General features: G+C 37.7%; 1 protein-coding gene and 1 long non-coding RNA gene across 8 annotated transcripts in view; one reads left to right on the forward strand and one right to left on the reverse strand.

Annotated features, from left to right (window-relative positions):
- LOC119239318 (uncharacterized) overlaps positions 1 to 22,306 on the forward strand; it is a 54,540-nt gene extending 32,234 nt beyond the window's left edge. The window contains exons 4-5 of one of the 2 annotated variants that reach the window (XR_005123806.2): positions 13,242 to 13,328; positions 22,145 to 22,306. This is a non-coding gene — a long non-coding RNA (uncharacterized LOC119239318). Of the gene's footprint in view, positions 1 to 13,241; positions 13,329 to 13,680; positions 13,694 to 22,144 lie in introns of those variants that run through there. The other variant, XR_008550460.1, reaches the window with a different exon arrangement.
- Positions 1 to 23,126, reverse strand: part of NRXN3 (neurexin 3) — a 1,487,041-nt gene that overhangs the window by 297,850 nt on the left and 1,166,065 nt on the right. The window lies entirely within an intron of this gene.

Below are 23,126 nucleotides of genomic sequence, written 5' to 3' on the forward strand. Positions count from 1 at the left end.
GTGTGAAGTCTAAGAGCCACCAAATGAGAAGGACCTCAATATTTCTCATTTTTTCTCAGGATAGCATAGTCATTTTATAACTTATGTTTCTAAATATCCTAATTGATGGCCTATTAACATAACCAAATTTCATATATTTTTTTTTAATTTGTTGCAATAGTTAGGAGAATCTATGCTGTGCTGCAGTAAGAAATCCATAGCTTAAAATACACACTTAAACATGCACACATACACACATACACAAACATTTATCTCTTATTCATATAAATGCTTGTGTCAGTGCCTGGCCTCTACCTTATGCAAGATCCTGTAAAGCTAACAGAAGATACAAGAAGGAAAGAGAGAAGGTGCAAAAACAGAAGTGACTCTAAATGATTCATTTTACTACTGATCACAGTCCATCGATCAGAATTTGCTCCAAATCTAACATCAACGGATGCTAGGGAATGTAGAGGAACACATGGATAACTGATGAGGACAATTTCTCTCCCACTTAATCAAAAAACTCTCAAGTTTTAGATCATACATAACTGTCTGATACCTTAGTAACTTCTGTTGCTACTCTCTTAGCAATCTTATCACAACAGAAGATTAACAGGAGCCTGCTAAGAATGTTACACAAATAGGATAAATATATCTAGTTACTGATGTCCAAAAAAGGTACTAGATTAGATGCAATGGTCTGAACCCATCTCACAGTAGCGTGAGATGTCTTTGATGTTTTATTCATCATTTTAAAGCTCATGCCCTGGAAATATGCCACCCCTAATTTCCTTAATCCTGCATTCATGCTACTTTTTTTTCTGACCTGTTGGTTTATATTAAACCTCAATGTAGTACTTTCTATAAAACGTCATCAATATTTTGCTTTTCCCACACTTTCTAAATTTAATATACTCAAAAAGAAAATCTCACAATACCACCCCTATGTATATATCTCAATAACCTATTCTTTCTTCCTTAAACTGACTAACTTTTGCAAGGTGAACTTGGCAAAAAATGATCAAATGCTTGAACTGAAGCACAAGTTCAAGGTGACAAGTTTCATGTCCTCCACTGAACAAAAGGCTCCTTGGGGTCAAGTAACTGGAGTTAGAGAGATCACATGGGGCAGCCAAATCCTTGGTTTCAACAAAGCTCAAAAATTAGGTTATGAGCATAAGATTAGCTGAAGTGATGCAATGGGACTTTGCCACTTCAAAGCGGATGAAAAGGAGGCTGCAGATAGCTAATTAAGCTGTGTGTTTAAATACAATTGAAATAAATGGGACTGGAGGGTTGAATTCTTATCTATCTATGTTCTCAATGCAAATGTTGGGACAGTGTGACATTTCTAGTGAGAGATAAGAGGAAATGGGACCTAGAGATAAAAATTATAGTGAAGATATTTCTTCATGTTTCTGTGAGATAAACAGACTCAATCTAAGGGCCACTCATTTAAAAGGGCCAGCTTTGGTTTATGTTGTTTCTATAGTTTCCATCAATCCCATGGAAAAAGGGAGCACAATAAATTATTTGATAATAGTGCTATATCTGTAAGTTCCATTTTCTCTCCTAAAAAGAGTCTCAGCACAGAATTATTTTGTTTAGTAGTAGACAATTGCTGACTCTGTACATGAGGAAATAGCAATCCTATTTCCCCAACCTTGGTTTCATACTAGTTGTTTGCCTTATTTCTTTTCTTTAGTCACAGTTAAACTTGATAGTCTATTGCAAAAAAAAAAAAAAAAAGTGGAAGGAAGGAAGAGAATAAGAGAGGAAGGGAGGAAGGAAGCTAGTTTTTTTTTCTTCAAATCCAAATATGGTAGCAGGGAAAACATGAAGAGAGAAGTAGCTGCATTACCCATATGGAGAAGTGGAGAAGGTATGAAAAGAACATTTCCTTCCCAGACTTGCTCTTCAGCAACCTAAAGATTACAAAGAAGCATCCTTTCATTAGTAGCTGTGTGTTCAATCATACATATGTACACCTCCCCATAGATACATACAAGTGCACACCCCAGGATACGTAAAATACAATTTATAAGTTACAACTGAAATAAGTCCATTTAATGTTTCACACAGAATTGTTCTGTTTTGTTTTATTTTTGATTTAAACCCTCAACTGATTTTTTAAAAATATTTATTTATTTATACAAGAACCAGGGTACAGGCCAGATGTGCGGGAGGGTGAGAGGATTCACTAGAGACAGAGTGGGGAGCAGAACAGGAAGACTGACTGAAATACCCTGCTGAGGGGAGTAGCGGGCAAGACAGGGGAGGTCTGCCACATCATGTGGGTGTCTCACTGGCCGGCTGAGAACGAACCCACAGAGTCTGCATGCGGATAGCTTCACAGCACTGCACTCAACTGCCTGCACCACCAGGAGGCCCTCAATTGAAATTTGATTATGTGAATACAACTGCCTCTCCCACACCAGCCCTAAGTTGACTAAATTGCTCTGGGGAATAGAGGACACGCAGGACTGGGCAAATATTTGTGGACTTGGGGATGAGCAACTATTTCATTACACATACTAATGAAACTAAGTGTGGAACCTTCTAAACCTGCTATGTTTTAAGGTATATTTAAGATATGTTAGTATTTCATGTTCTCTTACCATTCCCACTTTGTAGTCAATGAAACAAACCATGAAGATACTATTTCAGAACAGAAGGAAAGAAATAATTTAAAGTCAAACAAATAATTGTTCAGAATTCTTTTTGATCAAACCATGACAATGAGTATGAGTTGGCAGTTTTCAACTAGGTTGGCATGAGTCTGCGTACTGAAAAATTAGTTTCATTCTTATTTTATTTGATTAAAGAACCACAAGGATGCACACACACACACACACACACACACACACCCCTGTCAAAATTCTCTTTTTAAGCTTCATTCTGCTCGACATGATTCCCCACAAATATTTAGCCATAACATTTCAGAGAAAGAACTTTATTTAGTTGGGGAAATCTAGCTGAACTTATATTTTTTAGAGGTGTTGTTTTTTTTTTTTTTCCTTTTTTTTTTTTTTTTTTTAGCTTTAATAAAGTTTTGTTTTTACCAAATTCTCACTTTGGGAAAATTGCTATTTCTGGTAGCATGGGTATTTAATACTCTATTAACTATTGATTTAACCATGTTTTCCTTTCTAATTTACATGGGAGATAACCCTCTGATATAGGTGCTGTTAGCCACTTGACACATATGTCCCCATTCTTTACTTTCTGAAAAGAGGACCAAAGCTCACATAAATTAAATAACTGGTTCCGATGTTACAATTAGTAAAACTGAGTGGTAAGCTGGGATTTAAACTTAGATCTACACAATATCAAAACATGATTTTTGTACTATGTCATATTCAATTTTTTTTAAAGATTTATTTATTTATACAAGAACTAGGGTACAGGTCAGAGGTGCCGGAGGGTGAGAGGATTCACCAGAGACAGAGCAGGGAGCAGAACAGGCAGACTGATGAAATACACTGCTGAGGGGAGCAGCAGGCAGGGCAGGAGAGGTCTGCCATGCCATGTAGGTTTCTCCCTGGCCGGCCAGGAATCGAACCTACGCTACAGAGGCTGCGGACAGCTTCACAGGCCAGCGCTTAATCCGCTGCGCCACCGGGGAGGTCCAGTCATACTCAATTTTTGATGAGACTTCATTATATCACAGATTCAGCAAAAAAGAAACAACAAAATCAGCCATTTTTACTCCAAGCCAAGGCATATGCTTAGGAAAGTCTATCTCTTATATATTTTTGTCTTCTTGTTTGGTTAGTCATTTTCTAGACTCACTAGAAATTTAAAGCACATATTTTTAATTGTACAGATTTTAGCAAATTCTAGGAGTCAAATCACCTATAATCCCACCACTCACTGTTCTTATTTGAGAGTACAGAACCTTCCAGGAGTTATCAGATGCAAACATGGTCATACAGAGATATTGCTAAATAAGATCTTTTTATAACTTGTTCACCTTTTTGCTCCTTACATTCTGAAAGTTGAGCAATGTAATTAAATATTAGCCTAAAATATTATCAAATTAAATATTCTCCTAAAATATACTGAAATGTATGATGCATATTTAGAATAACAGAGAGTTTAATCATAGATCCCCATGCCTTTCATAAAAGGAGATGATAATAAAAACAACCATCATTAAATCAACTATAAGGGACACCTGTGCAAGACCGTTCTTTTGAAATGAAGATATTTGTGAAAAACTTAATACGCATCCCTGTCACTAAATCTTTGCTTCTTCTCATGATTCTGTTGGATAAACATCCCACAAATAGATTTTGTTTTTGATATATTTTCCCAAACATCCTATCAGGGAGACAGTAACGATTTCTGACCAAACCAAGGAAGCACAGGGTGTGCAAATAAGTGTTTCCCTAGATTGTTGCCAATGATGGTTTTTATGTTTAACGTCTAGGATAACAACAACTTAAAAAAAAATATAAAATGTTCTTTTAACCTACCTTTATAATGGCATCTCTTAATTCTTCTATATAATTGTTCACAACAGTTTTCCAGTTTTAGTTTCCCCAATTCCCATTATTTTCCCATGTCTTTCCCTTGCTTTGAAAGAACAAGTTCCATTCACAATCTCTTCATCTTTTGGAGGTCTTCTTGCAAGTTTTCTCCAACCACCATTCTCAACTACATGCACTTTTCCTCCTACAGGACTAAAGCAGCTATTGTTATTATTACTTAAAAGATAATTGTGGGCAGCTTCAGTTTTTGTTTTGTTTTGTTTTAAATTGTCATTTAATTTTGAATTTCAACTGTTTTAAATTTCCCTTTTGTAAATATGGTAGGATCTTGTTTAGAATTCAAGAAGCATTCGCCTTGCCAACTTCTTTCCCATCATCCTCAGCAGCACATGTCATACACACTTATTTCCTGTTTATTTTCTCTCTTCACCATTAGATTACATTCTCTAGGACAGCAGGATCTATGTTCGTGCAGATCAGATGCCCACTTCTTTATCCAACATACCATAGGCTCCTAGTAAATATTTGATGTTAGTTGAATTACAGGGATAAATAAATTTACCATAAAAATGATACTTCCCTCTTGACTCTAATGAGTACATGATCAGGAGCAACCTTCTTAGGTCTAAATGAGGACAGAGTTTATCAGACCAAAAATGTACCATTAGATATATTCAAATTTTTTCATCACAAATTGAATTAATAGACTTTATGGAACAATAAAGGGCTCATATGTGTTTTCTCAGTAGAAAAAAACAAGCAATCTCAGAGGTGTGAACCAAACCTAGACCAGAGAAACTTCTGCAAGTTATGTCTTGTGCTAGTATATCCTTTCTCAGTACCCAGATCCTCTGTCACTTTCCAAACCACTCATAATATGTCCAATTCCTTTTCTGATTTTGTGTTATCCAGAACTTCCTTTTGAACACCTTTCTCAATTAGAAACATGGAAATATCCCAATATGCCTACACTATTCTCAGCCCAAGATAATAATAATATACCACCTTCAGTCTGTCAACCCAGCAACTGTCCACATTACGTTGACTTAAAACATTTATAACGTGCATAAGAGAAAGATTTAAGGCAATAAAACTTAATGTTAATGATGGGAATCTAGCAGTCAACTCTACTCCTTCTTCCCACTTCACAAATCAAGCATGCAATGCTTTAAGGAAAATGAGTGTCATGCACTGTAATCAGAACACTTAAAAACTGACCTGGAAGAGTGCTGTAGTGATATGGAAAGGGTATATTTTAGTCTGAGCTGGCTGATTCATCTATGTAGGATGGTTGTGGCTACATTTATTTTATGGCTGTCTACATTAATAGGTTTGCAGCTAAAGGGGAAAATAAGTTTCTTCAGTGTACAGCTTTAGAAAGAATGATGTGGGACTCATTAAACAGCTTGCTAATCTAGAAATCTCCAATCATGGGTTGGAGATTTGGATACTGAATGCAAGCAGAGAATAAGAATTAGTACTTTTTTAAGTTTTACAGTAAAACTTGCATCAGATAATTGAATTAAATAATAAAAAAGGTAACATTTGTTAGATGATCTTTACAAAAGTGACCTGGAAACCCTCGAGGTTATAATCAAAAGGCTTGGTTACCGGGGGGTCTATTTTTATAGTATTTTCATCAGAATTTTTTTTTGTTAATTATATTTATGAATGTGATCTTCAACTTCATTTTCATCAGTAAACATATTCTTTGTCCAGTAAACATATTCTTTGTCCAAGTATTGGGGAAATTTATTTTTTTTTTTTTCTTTATTTTAAAGATTTATTTATTTATTTATACAAGCACTGTGTACAGTCAGAAGCGTGGGAGGGTGAGATAATTCACCAGAGCCAAAGCGGGAGCATAACAGGTAGACAGACAAAGTACACTGCTGAGGGGAGCAGCGGGAGCAGCAGGAGAGGTCTGCACGCCATGTGGGACCCTCGCCGGCGGCCGGGGATCGAACCGGCACTGCAGAGGCTGTGGGCAGCTTTGCAGCTCAGTGCTCAACCCCTGTGCCACCAGAGAGGTCCTGGGGAAATTTATGATGCAAGTTTCAAATGAAGTTTTCATGACTCAAAGGATAAGTCCATCACTTAGAGAAATAAGACACACTTAAACAAATTTTTCCACTCTGACCACTGGTTATTAGTACAAGAGGAATTTACTAGAGGCAGATTATGTGGTGCTAGAGGAAAGGCTTTATGCTTTGCTGCTTATCATAGAAATTGGGAAGAAAAAACAGCCAAGGTGAGTTTGATTCCCCCACTCCCAGTTCCTTCTTCCACTATAAACACAAAGTTCCATTGGAAACATCATGACTTATGATCCTTCTTAGACCTTTGCTCTGGCTTGCAGAGGGTCTTAAGTAACATTGGCAGATCTGAACTATCATCTGCAGGACAGTCTAGTCAAGGACATTCTCATTACTATTACTTAGATGTGCAGCCTAAAAGGATAGGCTTCTCCACACTCAGTATCAGCAATGCCAGAAGAATCTCCATAGCAATCAGCACCCTTGAAATGGAAGGGATACAAGATTTGACTTTGGAGTTCAAAGAACACTACTACATGGAGGAAATATCCTCTACCTTATAAGAAGATGAAAGAAAGTAAGCGAGATTCTTGAGCCTGGAAATGACACTGTAATCTGCTGTTAATCTCACCTGAGTCAAAACAAATTCCAGTAAAATTGCTGATTTCCCTAGCCCTCCCTCATAGCCCCTAAATCCTAACTCTGCTTCTCCCTTTCAATCTCTTTCTCTCTCTCCCCACTTTGATGACAATAACAATAAAGCAATTCCTGAAATGCCAACTGACTGTAGGACCATGCTGGTGGAATATCAGCTGTCAACTCCAGAAGTCCCAAGCAGTGAGCGCCATATTTCCTTTAATGGAGATAGAAGGGAGGCATTTCACTTACATAGTAATTGGAAGGTTTTTTTTTTCCCCCATCACTAGATTTTCAGGGAATTGGCTCATTAGACAGCATGGTGGACAAAATCAATTAACATCTTCCAAAACAAAGCCTGCCTTATCTATTTTGTATGCAAACATGGCAAGAGTCAAGCTGAGACCCTATTAAAACCTTGCTCCTTTAGGTAACAGCTCTCAACATGAGAATGAATAAATTCTTGACTATTAGTCTGCAATATATTTTTATTCTGTTTTCACTGAGAATAGCTATATTGAGGGGATTAAGTGGCTACCTGAAAGCTGCATGAGGAACATAGAAGAGATCGGCAAAAACATTCCTTAATTCACAGTTCAGGTTACCTACATTTAGGGATATATCCAGAAACAACCTTTTAAATTGGCAAAACCTATCTTATGGCATGGCAAACATCTAGAGGCAAGATTCTGTTGTATAAAGTTATCCCATCTTTATCATGTGAAACTCCATTCTTATTTCTTGAACCCAGGCCCCTTAGGTGGATTTAAACTTCCAGATTGTTACATTACAGCTATGTAAACTATCCATACATATATTATTAAATTTGGTCTTTTCCTTCTATTAATCTTGGTCATTTCTTTCTGTTAATCTTGTTCATTCAGCCTACAGGGTAAGGGTTTATTTCCCCTGTGCCCCAACAATATTTTCCTGACAGCCACCGATATTCAAGATTGGACATGATATTACCTCTTCAAGGAAAGCTTCTGTGGCTCATTAGGACATATTAGTCAGTTTTTAGAAAGCTCTCCACAATATAAAGGAAAATAGAAGCCAATCTTTTATAGCTATCCAAATTATACTCAAGCATAAAGTGTATAGACAAAGAATATTTAACATGTAAGAGCACTGAGGGTATTGAAGAAATTGCTAGGTAACTACTTTAGTCAATCATGACATGACTACTAAAACAATGACAAAGCAGCTGGAGGTGCCAGAGACTACAGTCCCTGAAGAAGCAGCACTAGAGCTAATGCAATGGAGAACACATAGAGGTCAGAATGAAAATGAAATATGCTCTGATAATACAGAAATGCTACAACTAAAAATAGTTGGGAAAGGGAATCAGGTGGGAAGTAGAGCAAATTCTATGATTACCAGGAGTCAAAGAATAACATATAAAGACATCAATTTAATTAATGGAAATGTATGCACTTTTTTCTCTATATTAACACTAAGATGATGATTCATTTCTCATAGTAGGGACCTGATGCATATTCATGAAAGCGATGTTTCCTAATATTTTTCAAATGTTGATTCTAAAAGGAAATTATATATTTGCAAGGAATGAGATAAGCAGTAAGACTATTCGTGCCCAAAGGCTTATCTAACTGACCAAAGAGTTGTGGCACACCAGATGAGAAGCTCTGATTAAAAAAATGTGGAACACTGAAATATTATATAATGCGACAGTTATAAAAATAAACACTCCCTTAGACAGCGCGCACACACACACACATATTGAGTATTGCTTATCAAGGGTGATTTGGCAATATCTAGTGAAGTTACAAACACATATATTCCCCCAACCTAACACTTCTACTGTTGAGAATGCATCCTACAGATACACTCAAACATGCTTAAATGAAGAAGTAATTATATGGTTATTTGCAACATATTTGTAATAACAAATAGCAGAGGAATGATTAAATAAATATGGTAGGTTCACACAATGAAATATGTAACTATATACAAGAATGAAGATGCTCACAATGCATTGATATGGAAAGGTAGCTGATAGATATTAATGAGGAAAAAATACAGGCAGTATGGAGGATGTATTGTCAATGAGACACAATGAGAATACATATTTGTATTTTCTTTCTTGTTATCACCTCCTTGCTGTTCTCTATTCAAAAATTTAATGAGCAAATTGAGCTAAAATCTAAAAATCTCTCATCAAAATACCTGAGAATTAATATAAAAATGCAACATCTCCCAAGATGCAATCACATCTGTTCAAAGAGTTTCTCACACCTTACAGTTCTCTAAACACACCTCTTAGTCAAGCAGGCAGTAGCAATTGGATTTTTAAATCGTATTTACAAACTCTTGTGAGTGGAGAGCACCTCAGTCCAGTAACTGCTTTCAATCTGCCCAGGGCAGTGATTGAGGTTGCCTGGAAAACAGGCACCATTCACTTGGCTGCTAGCTGGAGGCCCTCTGACCCCAGTGGCTTATTGCCATGTGCTCTAACTCTAGTACTCTGGTTGCCTCTGCGCCATTTGGGGCAGACCAGCTGGCTCAGCCTCCACATGGAAATCAACCTTCATTAGATTGAGCACTAATGACTTAATTGATCTGCAAAGACCTAAGCTTTGTAGCGCCCTAGAGGAAAGGAACCAGAAGCCTGGCTCATTGGAGTTCTGAGATGTCTGTAAATTCAAATAAGTGTCTCTTCCTCTAGGGGCAGTTTAGCTTGAAAGGTCACAGTCTACAAAGCACTTTCCCTGTAGGTTCTCTTTTACTCTTAGCCAAGTTTTCCTTTGCCCAAATGTGTGTTTTGAGTTTGTCCCCTTGATTTAAACACACAAATCCTAAAGAAGGGAAAGCAGCCTCTTCAGAGAGCATATGTATTCTATGCCAGGTTAAACAATGCCACCCACATCCTGACATCATTTTCCCAGTGATTCAATGCAGTAGTGCTCACTTATCTGTCAAAGTGTCAGTTCCCATAATAGAAAAAGAACCCTTAATTTTCTATACCAGGAATACCTGCAGGTACTCAGTAAGAGAAAAAAAAAATTAGATTCTTATTATATAGAGGTTTAATTCTGTAAAGTAGAACAAAGAAATCCCAAAAGAGGAAGGGGAATGAGAAGAAGAGGAGGAAGAGATGGAAGGGAGGAGGTTTAGGAGGAGCAGGGAAGGGGGAAGTGGAAGAGAAACAGGATGGATTGACTCAGTAGTATGCACACAGAAAACCCGCATGTTTTATCGGGTCTGTGCAGGCACCCTGATGTACCATCTTCCTTGAATGAAACTGCCGTTGCTCCAGCTCCTGGGAATGATATCAGCAGATGGTCTGGAGCTGTCAGTCTTTGAGCATTAGTCTCAGTTGCAGTAACCCTTCCTGCCCAAGGTCAACCATGTAGGAACAAGAAGTATGGTCTTCTGAGCCCAATTTGGGACAGGTTCAAAGGGTTATTCTAGCTTTACAGTTTCTTTTTTAAAAAATATTTATTTATTTATGCATACAAGAACTGGGGTACAGGTCAGAGGTACAGGAGGTGAGAGGATTCACCAGAGACAGAGTGGGGAACAGAATGGGCGGATCTACTGAAATACACTGCTGAGGGGAGCAGTGGGCGAAGCAGGAGAGGTCTGCTGCACCATGTGGGTCACAGCTTCCTGGCCAGTGATTGAACTCATGCTGCAGTGGTTGCAGATTGCTTCATAGTGCTGAGAATTAATCCCTTGCGCCACCAGCTCTACAGTTTCTTGTGAGGTCAGCTGGGGCTGCTGTTATACCTTAGGCAGTTCACCTTCCTCTGTCCTATCCACTTCCTTCCTCTCTTCCACAGTTGTTGAGTGTTGAGCACAAGGATCCTGCTCAGACACATCCTGAGAGTGTCAGACACAAAGCCTGAGAGTCCAACCTGTAATATATGGAAAAATAGATGCCCAGGGTTTTACGTGTAATATATCTCAACTTTCAGCGTACTCTGCCTTACACGTTATCCTTACTCTCTCTTTGTAAATAAGGAAACAAAGACCAAGGAGTTAAATATCCTAGCATCAACAATGGTTCAGCTGTAGAACTAAGAATTAAATCTGTGAAGAAGTGACTGAATAGAACCTACTTTTTGCACTACCACACATTGCTCCCACACAGAATCCATGAGCAAAAGTACTTGCCAAAGACAGTCACTTGACTTTTGCCTACAAGGCATAACCTCTCTTCTGTTCTTCATTAAGAAGAACCCTCATTACATAAAGTTTCTATTACACTAGGTCTCCTACAATTACCTTACCAGGTAAGCCATGGCTCTAGTTTCAGCACCCAAGCTGAAACAAAACCCAACTGTTCAACTTGAAAATTTTGATACAAGTATCAAGCTCCAATTCTTTTAAAATCAGAAATGACCAGCAGCTTCCAACATTGCGCAACTGTCTGCATATAAGAATTCATTTAGGCTTGAAGGGTTACTATTGCAAAGAAACTGGTAGAGATATTCTAAATATTCATTTTCTGATGGACTTTCTGATGGACTATAGTTCACCATCAGATGATAATGGGAGAAGGAAAGCAGAGAAAAATAATACCTTTGTAGCCCTATATTGAGCAAAGGATAAGCAGAAACCATTCTACTTTTATCCATGAGTTGCTAGGACAGTGAAATTTTAGAATATTTTAGAAAGGGGCTTAAATTTTAGGCTACTATCTACTTTAAAGTGCTGTTTTGTTTCTCCACTTCCCCCAAAAATGGGATTAAATTAAATTGTTGGTGAAAGAGGACAAGTATTTAAACATTTGAATGAGGAATGTTGGGGGGGAGAATAAATTATGATGACAATGATAATAATAACAATAATAATATAATTACATATCCTATATACACATATATTCTTCCCATCTTCCCTTCTTTCCCTCTCTCCCTCACATCTTTCCTTTGCTCTCTCTGTTCCCCCTTCATTTAATCATTGCTGATTCAGTCCTATGAAATGCATTGTTTAGAAACAGTTTCCTGATGTGACATATTCCACATTTGTGTTGTATTTTCATACATTATTTTGCTCTGTCACTTTATGCATGTGTATAAAGTCCCTTGGAATGTAAATATTAATTTATTGGCATACCAATGATGTTTATATTGCCAGACAGCATTAAATTAAGAAAGTTCCTAGGTGCCACAAACCGGACATTTTTCTCATAAGCAAATGAGTGACTGAAAGGTCACATTTGTGGAGTTTGCACCCACAGTCCATGATTTGGTTGCAAAAATGTGATCAGCAGAGCCATTAGTGCCACAGTAGCCTCTGTCTTTGCACATTTGCAAATTACAGATTCACATCCTTGCTCTGATTAGCTCCTGAAGTGCTGAACAAGAACTTGTAATTATGCACTGCAGTCCACTCTCTGACAGACTGACATTACAATTTGTATCTAAGCCCATATAGCTACAGAATGTAAAAAAGTACTATTGAATGAAATTAGTTCATTTGGATCCACTTGTATTAATGGAATGTGTCATTTATATTGCAGAATTGGTTTTGTCTTTTATTCATTGCTGTGATCAGCTTCCAGTGCTAAGGACAGATTATTCTCTAAGTGAACCCGAGTGAACAATCACTCTCCCTTGGAGCTTGTGGGAAAGGGTGGTTCAGTGGTGGTGAAATGTCCTTGGAGTCAGAAAATCTGCTCTATTGTCCTGAAAGCACCAATTCTTTTGATAATACAGGAGAACTTCTCATACCTTGATACATAAAACAAAAAATAGCTGAAGCACCATTCTATTCCCATCACTGCAAGAATCAAGAAACACATCAGAATACAGGGAAAATTGCAAAAGAGAACTTTGCTATTTTTTTTTTAACATCTAAGGAAAAATGTAGTAGATGAATCACAGATGATTCCCTGACTTTCCATCTGCATACACCATTCTTAGGTGGTTATACCTCAGGTTAACAAGAGAGTTCAGGCCTGGTAAACTTTTTTTTTTCTGTAATATTTTGACCTCATCTTATCCTAGTAATTCACCTGAAAATTCTTATGTGTCAGATTTCTCCTCCTCTTTGCTAGGACTTTTAGTGTTCTGTTATGTTTCATTAGATAATAATAGACTTATATGTTAATTTCTCCCATCACTTTCAGGAAATAGAGAGATGTCGTGCCATACAGAACAGAAGAGACAGATATAATTTCTGATCTGTGGGAGCTCCCATCCTGAAGAACAAGGAGGTGAAACACATGGAGGTGTAGGGGGTTGGGAAGCACTGAAGAATTACCGGTCTAGAAGAACTCAATACAAAGATCTGCCCCAATAAAAGATTAAGGGAACCCAATGCTCAGAGTGAGAGAGGTGGGTACCAACTAGTAGATAAATACCTAATAGGAAGAAAACCTAGCCTAACCAGATCTACATGTTAAGTTCTCTTCTGGAAACCCAACAAGCCTGGTGGTAAGGTGTGAAGTCTGGAAGTGCAATGATTTAAAGCATGTAGAACACAAGGGGAAAACAACCCAGAGATTCAAGTGGGCAAAGGAGTTAATCTCACTCTGTGTCCTTTCCTTGGCCCTCCTGTGTGCACAGAGCTAGTGTCGATCCCTCTGTGTGGGAGGAAACTTTCTGGGCTGCTGTTTCCGCTTCTGGCAGCTGTTCCAGCACTATTTCCCTGGAGACATGCTGGTGAGCTCCAGCTTCAATTCAGATCTCACATCACTCATCTGCAGAGTTTATTCACTTGCTGTGTTTCAAGTGGGACTGACCAATCTGCCAAAGAAGGTAAAGCAATCAGAGGACCCTCTCTGGAGTTGAACTGGCTTTGCATTTTGTTTGCTTCTCTGTCTTTCTATTCCTTTTCTGCTCTTTCTTTTTAACAGGGTGATTAAGAATCTTTCCAGGGGACCTCCTTGGTGGCCTATAGGTTAAGTCTCAGCACTTTCACTGCTATAACCTGAGTTTGATCCCTGGCCAGGGTGCTAACCCACATGCGGCACAGCAGATCTCTCCTGTCTCGCCCGCTGCTCGCCTTAGCAGTGCATTTCAGTAATACACCTGTCTGCTCCCCACTCTGTCTCTGGTGAATGCTCTTACCCTATGCACCTCTGGCATACACCCCAGTCCTTCTACACACACACAACACACACACACACACACACACACACACACACACATCTTTCCAGGACTTAGATTCAAAAACCCTTAAGTTGTTAACATTGTTTAGTGACCAACTCAAGATTGAGCAAATCAGATATTAGATATTAGAGTGGGTTTCTTGCTCAACAGCTGGGGTCTCACCAGGAGTGGATCATGTGACAGAAATGCAGTGTTCTCCCTGCTTGATTGAAAGTTATTTTAATTACTCTCAGCCTCCTCCCATACCAGGCAGCCTTGAGATACAACAAAGCTGCAACAGCTCTTATTTCCCAAAAGGCTCAGGGATATATTGGCAGGAAATTGTTCAGCAGTATCCCCATAGAGTAATGGCAGGATGCTTTCAGCCATCCACACATCTAAGCAACAGACTCAGAGTATTCCAAATATGGAAGTGTCTCTCAAAGTCATCCTCCATTTAGGTAGTTTTAATAGGTCAAAAAAGTCATCTTGTTTGTTTTCAGTCCAGTGACTGGCTTCTGGTCAGGTCTGTTGTCTTCTCTGACTTTTAGTTTCTTGTACTGTTTGAAAGGGCCACTTTTCTTCACCACTGCAGGAGTCCTGCAATGTTCTAGGAATGGACAAGTTATTGCCTTCCTGTAACCTTTGCTGGTAAATCTTCATGATGAGTTTGAGTCCTTATGATGTCCTTTTCACAGATGCTTTTCATGAGCCTGTCCACTCCCTGAGTGCAGCTACTCCAAAATGTATGCATGCCTTCCTAATATCTCCCATAACTGCCCATTTCCAAATCCTATAGTGTGGCACCACATGATTTTCCAGTATTGCCTCAAATTCTACTAATCTCAACTATCCCTAAGTGGACCTCCTTCCTCAAGAGACCATTCTGACAGAGGTAATATGTTTAACTCTGATTCCCATAGACTGGGATCATCTTTAGCAAATGGAAAGGCCTTGATTTAACCTCACATGTTCCCTGTTGGCACATGTTTTGCTCTTGTCTGTGTAGTAGAGTCCCCTGTGGCTGTGCTGTGCATAATCACCCCCATATCTCTGAGTACCACCTACTCAAGAGCAAGCATAGACTATTTCAGACCTACCCAGAATCCTAAGCTAATGGTATAGGAAGGATTTATTTTTCTTTTCTTTATGGAAGGTATTGTTTTTCTATTTTGTTTTCCAAAGCCTTCAGTTCATTGATTGAGTAGGAGAGAGACTCAATCTTCGTTCTAAGTTTGATTTTGGACCATCCCTTCAGAGAAGGAATTCCATTCTGTGAAAATTTAATCAAGCAAATAATGACTCTAATGGTCAGAAAACTGAGTTGGGAATAAATCTGCACTCTTCTCTTTGAATCTCTTTTGGGCAAAATGACAAATCATGTGTTTTATGAAAATGGGTTATATTTTATAAAGGAAGTGTAGACTTCAGCTCTAAGAAAATAACCAGAGAACCATAGTCTCTGGAAATCATAAAATGCTGAAAAATAGAAACACAACAATGATAAAACAATATCCATAATTTCTTGGAGGCACATCAGGTGTGAAGACTAGTGCTAGATATTTCTTAGACATTATTTTTACGAGATGCTGAATTAGGTCTTATTAAGTCTCAGTTAATAGATGAAGAAACTGGACTGTAGAGAACTCTAGTGGTTTGTTCATGAAGCTTTTCAGTGCAGAGCACAAAATAGAGCCCAAGTCCATTTCAATTTGAGCCAGGGCTCTTAACTACTCCCTAAGATTAGCTGATGACAAAGTATTGCTCACTCCAATCGATGATAAAGAATACAGTATAAAGAAGTTTCTGAATAGGAATCAAGGTGAATGTACATGGGCTTTGAGATTTCAGCAGAATATCAGCATCACACATCTTGAAAAGAGAGCTGTGGTTAATTTCTACTCTATATAGTTCTATTTGCTTGCCTTGTTTAGGGAATGGAGACCAGGATGTAATAGCCGCATTGGGAGTAGCAGCTCTTAACCCTCAAACAAAGCCTGTTTACAAATCCTGTGATGCAAAGCACCCCTGAGGCACATGTGGACTTAGGTGAAAGGAGTCAGTTAAGATAACTGAAGTGGCAGGCACTGAAGAGCTAGATACCAAGTGGTCTGAATAGTTCAGAATCTCAATCTTTCTATTTTACCCTCCTTCTCCAGCTCCTTCTCTTCCTCTTCCTGGTTATTTTATTATTTATCACAGAACATGTATTTGTCAGTCAGCAAAACAGTTTGTCTCCATTTGCAAGACTTTTACAGGGGGATCTACTTCCCAATTTATTAAGTTGATTGTCATTCTGCTGCTCCAAAGGGATTGAAAAATTCATTCATTCCTAAAAAACAATTGCTTGTTTATCTGTTTGACCTTTTTTTTGGAATTAATTTTAGAGGCACAGATGTTGCTAAATAGTAGTTCTGTGTGTCTTTTACTGTACAAAGAGAAATAAATCATCTGAAACTTAAAGAGAGATGAGCTGATCCAGGGACAAATGCTTGATAAAAGCCACTGGTTCCATGGAAGTCTGCTCTATTCCCTCCCTGAAGCTCAGTGTCATCTCCCCCCGCCAACCCCAGGTTATCTTTGGTATTAAAAGTCCAGGAGTATAAGGATGATTATCCTTTTATTTTTAGCTGTTCACAGAACCAGAAAATATCTTCAGAATTTGTTTTCCTTTTTAGAAATGCACTCTATTAGAACCTTTATATCTCTCAGTTTGATGCCCTGAAACTTCACATCTGTGAACTTTATCATGGACACCTGGAAGAATTAACCATATAAAGTCCCTATTGGAGTTTCAAAAAATAGGAAGGACTAGTGAGAAAAGAGACTTTTTCTACAGTTGATGTATAAGTAAGCAGCCCAGAGTTGCTCAGGCTTTCTCCGGTCAAGAGATATTGTTGTTAGAAGTTTGGAAATGGAAAAGTGATTGATGATCCGCCATAGCAAATTAATCATGTTGACTGAAGTTTCATTCCTTCAGACTGCTAGAGGATGCAGCCTGGTAGGATGCTCTGGACTCCACCCCCACCTCCACAACACTTTTATCACAACTCCCAGCATGCCTGGAACCTGACTTCTGGATGGGGGAATGCTGGGAAGAGGGAGGGAACTACCAGCTATATATATATATATATATATATATATATATAATATATATATATTACACACATATGTGTGTATTTAATTTATGTGGGAGCAATTAACATTTGGGGGGCCTATTTGTTACAGCATAAGTAGTGTTCTACTACTTCCTTTTAATGTGATCTGATATTTCAAAGTGAATTAAATATAATGAATGCAAAGGAATGAAAGTGGTGATAATTTGACTTCACATTTTTCAAATGCCAAGATACAGATATAGGGAAGAGGGAAGGAAATTGGGTTATGCCTTTGAGAATTCCTGACTTGTAAACAGAATAAACCATCATTTTTGATTTGAAATTCTCTCTATTTTGGCATGAAACACCCTAAATGCATAACAGTTTTTTTTTTAACTCCATTTTATAGATCAAGGAGGTTCAGTGATCTGTGGGCACTAAGGAAAATGCACAATGTCACGGATGAAAAATTCCAGTGTCTAAAACCCTACCTAGATTTATATGAAGTGAAGATGTGATGATTCAGGCATTGGAATAATCCTGGTAGCCTTTTTTGAAAGAGATAAATTCATAACCTGGTTTGTAGCAAAGAAAAATATATGATCAGTATAAGTCAACCAAGGATTCTCTTTGGATTGTGAATGAATGAACCCAGGTCATTCAGAGAATAACGAACTGTCTGGCTTAGCTGGATGCAATGGATCACTTGAGGAATAAGGATTGTAGAAATGAAAGTGACAGCTTTCCTTAAGTGCTTATAGTAGAGCTTTATGTCTTCATTTAATAATGAAGTCAATTCAGAATCTCTCCAAAGTGGTAATACAGTAAATGTGGCATGAAACAATCGATTTGTTACCTGGCCATGGAGTGCATTATACTAGGAATGTAGAGAAGACACATATTCCAGGAAGCTATCACAGAATTCCAAAACTGAGATGAAAAGACAGCAAATTAGAATGGTAGATATGAAAAGGAATGGAATTAGAGAAAATACATACTAGAAGAGAGCATTGTACTAGAGAAAAAAATATTCGTTTTTAAATGAATTTAAAAACGGGAAAGGGGAGCAAAACAGAACACAGTCACTTTGAGAAGATTCAAATGCTGAGGAGTAGGTGGATTAATTGATTTATCACTCTTAAGCCATGCTGATGAGTGTGTCCTAAGTTTCAGGCAATCTGTGAGGCAATGGGGATTCAGAAAGGAATAAAACTTTGTTTACCCCTTGAAGCTCTCCCAGTTGAGCAAGTTAGAGTGACAGGAAGCTGTCACAGGATATCAGCAATGCACCGGAGAGAACAGAAGGCAGACATCTGACTTTGCTCATGGGCATCTTGGAAGACATATCGAAGCAGATGACATTTCTATTAGGATGTAAAGAGATAGTTTGAATTTTACAGAAAAAGGATAAAGAGAAGAGCATTCCTGGTCAAGGGACAGCATGTGCAGAGGTAGAGAGATATGAAAGAGCTTAGTTGACTCTCCTGATAACAATTTTACTTGTGTGTAGAGGTTAGAATGGGGAAGGGAGAATGGAGAGAAAGAAGTCCAAAGGGTTGAATTTGAATCTAGAAAAATTTGTTGCATGTTGAGATTTCAGGATTGTTTCCAAATGGTGTTAATTACATGAAAACTAGGATCTATTGCCATTGGAAACGTATATCCCTGTCATTTACATTCGAAAACAGATACAACTAAGTAGAAAAATTGAACTGCATTTAAAAATACACAGAAAAAATCATAAAGGTGGTTATAAGCAATCATAAAATATTACAAAATGTATTTATGCATTATCAAGTTAACTCACTCAAATTCTGAATAGATATAGTTACAAATAAGAAAACTTAAACAAATGGTACAGCAACCAATATCCCCCAATGTCATGTCACTTGGATAGGCAAGCTTTTTTTTTTTAATTGGGAAAATATGACAGTATCAATTTTGTTCAAAGGGGAACATGAGATCTGATATATAGTGCTTATGAGAATAAAAATTATCTATCTTAATTATCATTCTTTTATTTATTTTGCAATTATTCTCATTGCGGCAATATATCTTAATACATTGTACATGAATTAGGAGCACAGTGCATACCTTTAGATGTATGTTATCATAACAGGTCCATACCAAAGCATCAATAATCTTCCACCATAGTCCACTGGGTCTTCTCCCTCCTTTGATGCCTGCCTGTACCTTCCCCCTATTGTAATCTCATATCAATAGACAGATTGCTCCAGTTTGTTTTTGGATTGGTTTTTGTCTGTTGTTGTTGTTGTTGTTTTTTTGTTTCACTTATGAGTGAAATAATCTGATATTTTTCATCCTTCTTCTGATTCATTTTACCTAGCATAACCCCCTCCAATTTCATCTATGTTGCTGCAAATAGCAAAATTTTTATATTTTTGACAATTGAATAGTATTCTATGATGTACACATACCACATCTTCTTAATCCACGTATCTGTTGTAAGTACTTAATCGCTTCCATAACTGGACTATTTTTAATAGTGCTGCAATGAACACAGCCATGAATAATCCCTTCAAATTAGTGGTTTACACTACTTGGGTAGATACCTTAGAACTATTACAGATTCTGAGAACTCTATATCAGAGTATCAATGTCTTCTTAAAATCAGAATAGGCTCAAAAAAGATGAATAAGCTTGACACTCTGAGTGTCTTCCCCCTATTAGAAAGCAGAGGTCAGCATGCATGATATCATCGCTTAAGCAGTGATGTTTCCTTTCAGTCATAGGAAGAAAATATTGGCCATTTCAGCTTAGTTTTTTAAAAAGGGTTTAAAAAGATAGGCTAACTCCAAATAGCTTATTTTCTATGGTTCTTTTCTTACTTCTAAAGTATAAATTACTTGGGTTGACCAAGCCCACTTGGAGTTAGTCAATGGGTACCATTCATTGAATATTCAAGAACCCTGCCCTATAGTGAATGAAAAAGGACAGAAGCATTTGGCTTTGGAGCTCTCTTTTTCTCGTAGAAGCCCCAAATACTAGAATCAGATTTGTATTTGAAGATCTAGTGTTTTTTTTTACTATCTAGTGTTTTTTACTTTTACAACTTCTTTCCAAGTATCACAATAGTTTGACTAAACACATTCTGAATGCAATTTCCATATACCAGCCAGATAAAAGAATGGGGGAACTCTGCTCGCATCCCATCTTCCTGGTCTGTCCTGCCTCTTCCATCTCCACCTCTATTATCATCAAGGTCCTACCAGGCACTTCCACTGGAGCCTGAGTCTCAGACAACACAAATTTTAAAGACAGTTATTAAGTAAATGCTTTTTTCTAAAGAGGAAACTATGTTCACACAGGAAGCTTGTAGAAATCAGGAAGTAGAGTCATAGAGACAATATTGGGAGAGAAATCAGGAGAGTTAGTCCAAATCTTCATATAATTAACTGCTTAATTTTGACAAATCCTCCATTGCCCTCTGTTCTTGTATTTTTATAGTTATCAGTTTGCAGTGATGACCTCCAATGACCTTTGCAGTTGTAATACTTTAGAAGTCTGTTACTTTTTCTAACCCTCAGCATTTATCAAAGTGAACTTTACAACATGAGACATGCAGATGCTTTGGATGGAATATTGGCTGAGCTTAGTTGATAAGGCAGCTCGTTGACAAATGTCATGAGGTAAAAATATGTTGTCATAATATTGACAAAGTAGGGGAGGTACTGGTGCTCTCATTCATTCAGCTTAATAATAGAAACAGAATATGATTTCCATTACAGAATACCCTACGTGAATATTCTCTCTAATAGTATAAGCAGTGGGTATTAGGAGTTATTGTGAGAATTTGAATCTATGTTTAATCAAATAAAGAAACCTGGATATTACTCCCAATACAGTAAGCACCAGAGGGACACATAAACAACTCATTGAATACTATTAATACCAGATTTGTTGGAATTTTTGCCTAATAATCAGGTCACCTAGAATGCTTGTTAAACCTACAATTCCCTAGCCCTGTTGACACCTCTGATTCCGTGAATCTGTGGCCTATTTTGATCTAGTGTCACAGTTGATTGTGGTAATCACGCAAATATGGGAAACACAGTGTTCATGGCAACTCTCTCTATGTTTTACTACTTATGAAAAAAGACAATATAAATCATGTGTCAATCATGCTGCTAATCAAAGCTTTACTGATTGCCAACAGGTACAGGAAAATTGCCAATGGCTTTGTCTAAGTATATTAAGAGAAGTTCCCTTTGTCACTGAAACTCATATGTAGTACACATTTAGTCTTAAGAAACATGTATTTTTAATATCTTCTCTGCTATTTGACTGCATATGATTGACCTTACTGCAACCTACAGAGGAGGAAGATTTAGAAGCAAACCAGTATGACAAGGAAATGGCCCAATTATGTTGAGCCTTGATGTTCTCTTAGCAAAGCAAATGCAGGCAGGATGCTAAAACACCAAGGGGAGTGGGAGGCACTGGGAGACTGTCGCTAGATGAGAAAGATGAAAGGACAGCAATTATCCTAATCATCTACAGAGAGGGTGCAATAATGCTTCCCATAATTGCCGAGTGATGCATGAAGTCAATGATTTTAACTGGCCTTTAAAAAACATTTTTTTTTTTTTTGGAATGGAAACTAATTTTGCTCTTAATCCCTTGGGCTAGTGAAAAACATTAATCACACCCCCATTAAACTGTAGCTAGCCCGGTCTGTTTCAGCATCCCTCACTCAAGATGAAGGAGAAGACCAGATTACAACAGACCCGTGTCCAGTTTCAAATGATATCTGTTTCATTTGGATGAATGATCATTAGTCTTTGTATTGATTCCTGTGTTTTTTTCTCCTTTTTCTCCAGGTCTAATATGTATTAAAACTCGGGTTTAAGAAAACGGACCATTAAAGAAATCCACCTCTGATAACTTGAAGATAAAAGCTTATAAACTAACTTACCAGTAAGAACAAACAGGAACATCTTTGAATTCTCAAAATAATGTACAGAAAAAATTTAGACACGTAACTGTGCCTAATAAAATACACTTTACATTGTATTAGTTATTTATTTGCCTTATTCATCCTCTAATACATGCACACAGAGACACTACCAGAACACCAAACACAGGAGTCCTGTAAAGAAAGTCCTCATTAAATCCCTGGTGAGAAGAAAATTATGAATGAATTAATAAATTAATAATGAATAAATCAGTGGCATTACCTTGTTATTAAGAGCAAAGCTTTCTTTTGGCATTCATGTTTTACATTAGGGAAACTGATATAATAAGAGATAAAATCTCAGTGGTCATCATCTTTGATCTCTATGTACATGTCACAAAAAATTTTAACTCCTTCTTCCTTCATTCAGTGATGATTTATTAAGCTTCTACTATGATCCATGCACTCTTCTGAGTGCTGAGATTAGAGCAGTGATTTAGTCAGCTACATTCCCTTTCCTCAGGGTGACTGCATTCCAGGGCAAGGCAGATATTAAACATGTGAGCTAGGTAATTATAGACTATAATTGGAAATAATAAAGAGTCATGGGATACAGTAATTGGTGGGGAGAGAGAAGGGAGCTTTCTAAGTTAGGATGATCAAAAAGGTTAGTTTGAGGAGGTGATCCCCCACCTGAGAGCTAAATGATGACAAAGAGCTGACCATGGTACTGAAGGGAGAAGACTCAGGCAAGAGGACGCCCCAAAGCTGGAATATGTCAGGCATGCTTGAATAAGAGTTTGGAATATTGTGGCTGCAGAGGAGAGTAGCAGCTGATGAAAACTAGGTATCATATCCTGCAGGGTCTTCAAGGACATGGAAATACTTTTATTGGTAGTACAGAACAA

The sequence above is a fragment of the Talpa occidentalis genome, unplaced genomic scaffold, assembly GCF_014898055.3.
Source record: "Talpa occidentalis isolate TD23 unplaced genomic scaffold, MPIMG_talOcc4v2.1 talOcc4.11, whole genome shotgun sequence".
NCBI classification, from domain to species: Eukaryota; Metazoa; Chordata; class Mammalia; order Eulipotyphla; family Talpidae; genus Talpa; species Talpa occidentalis.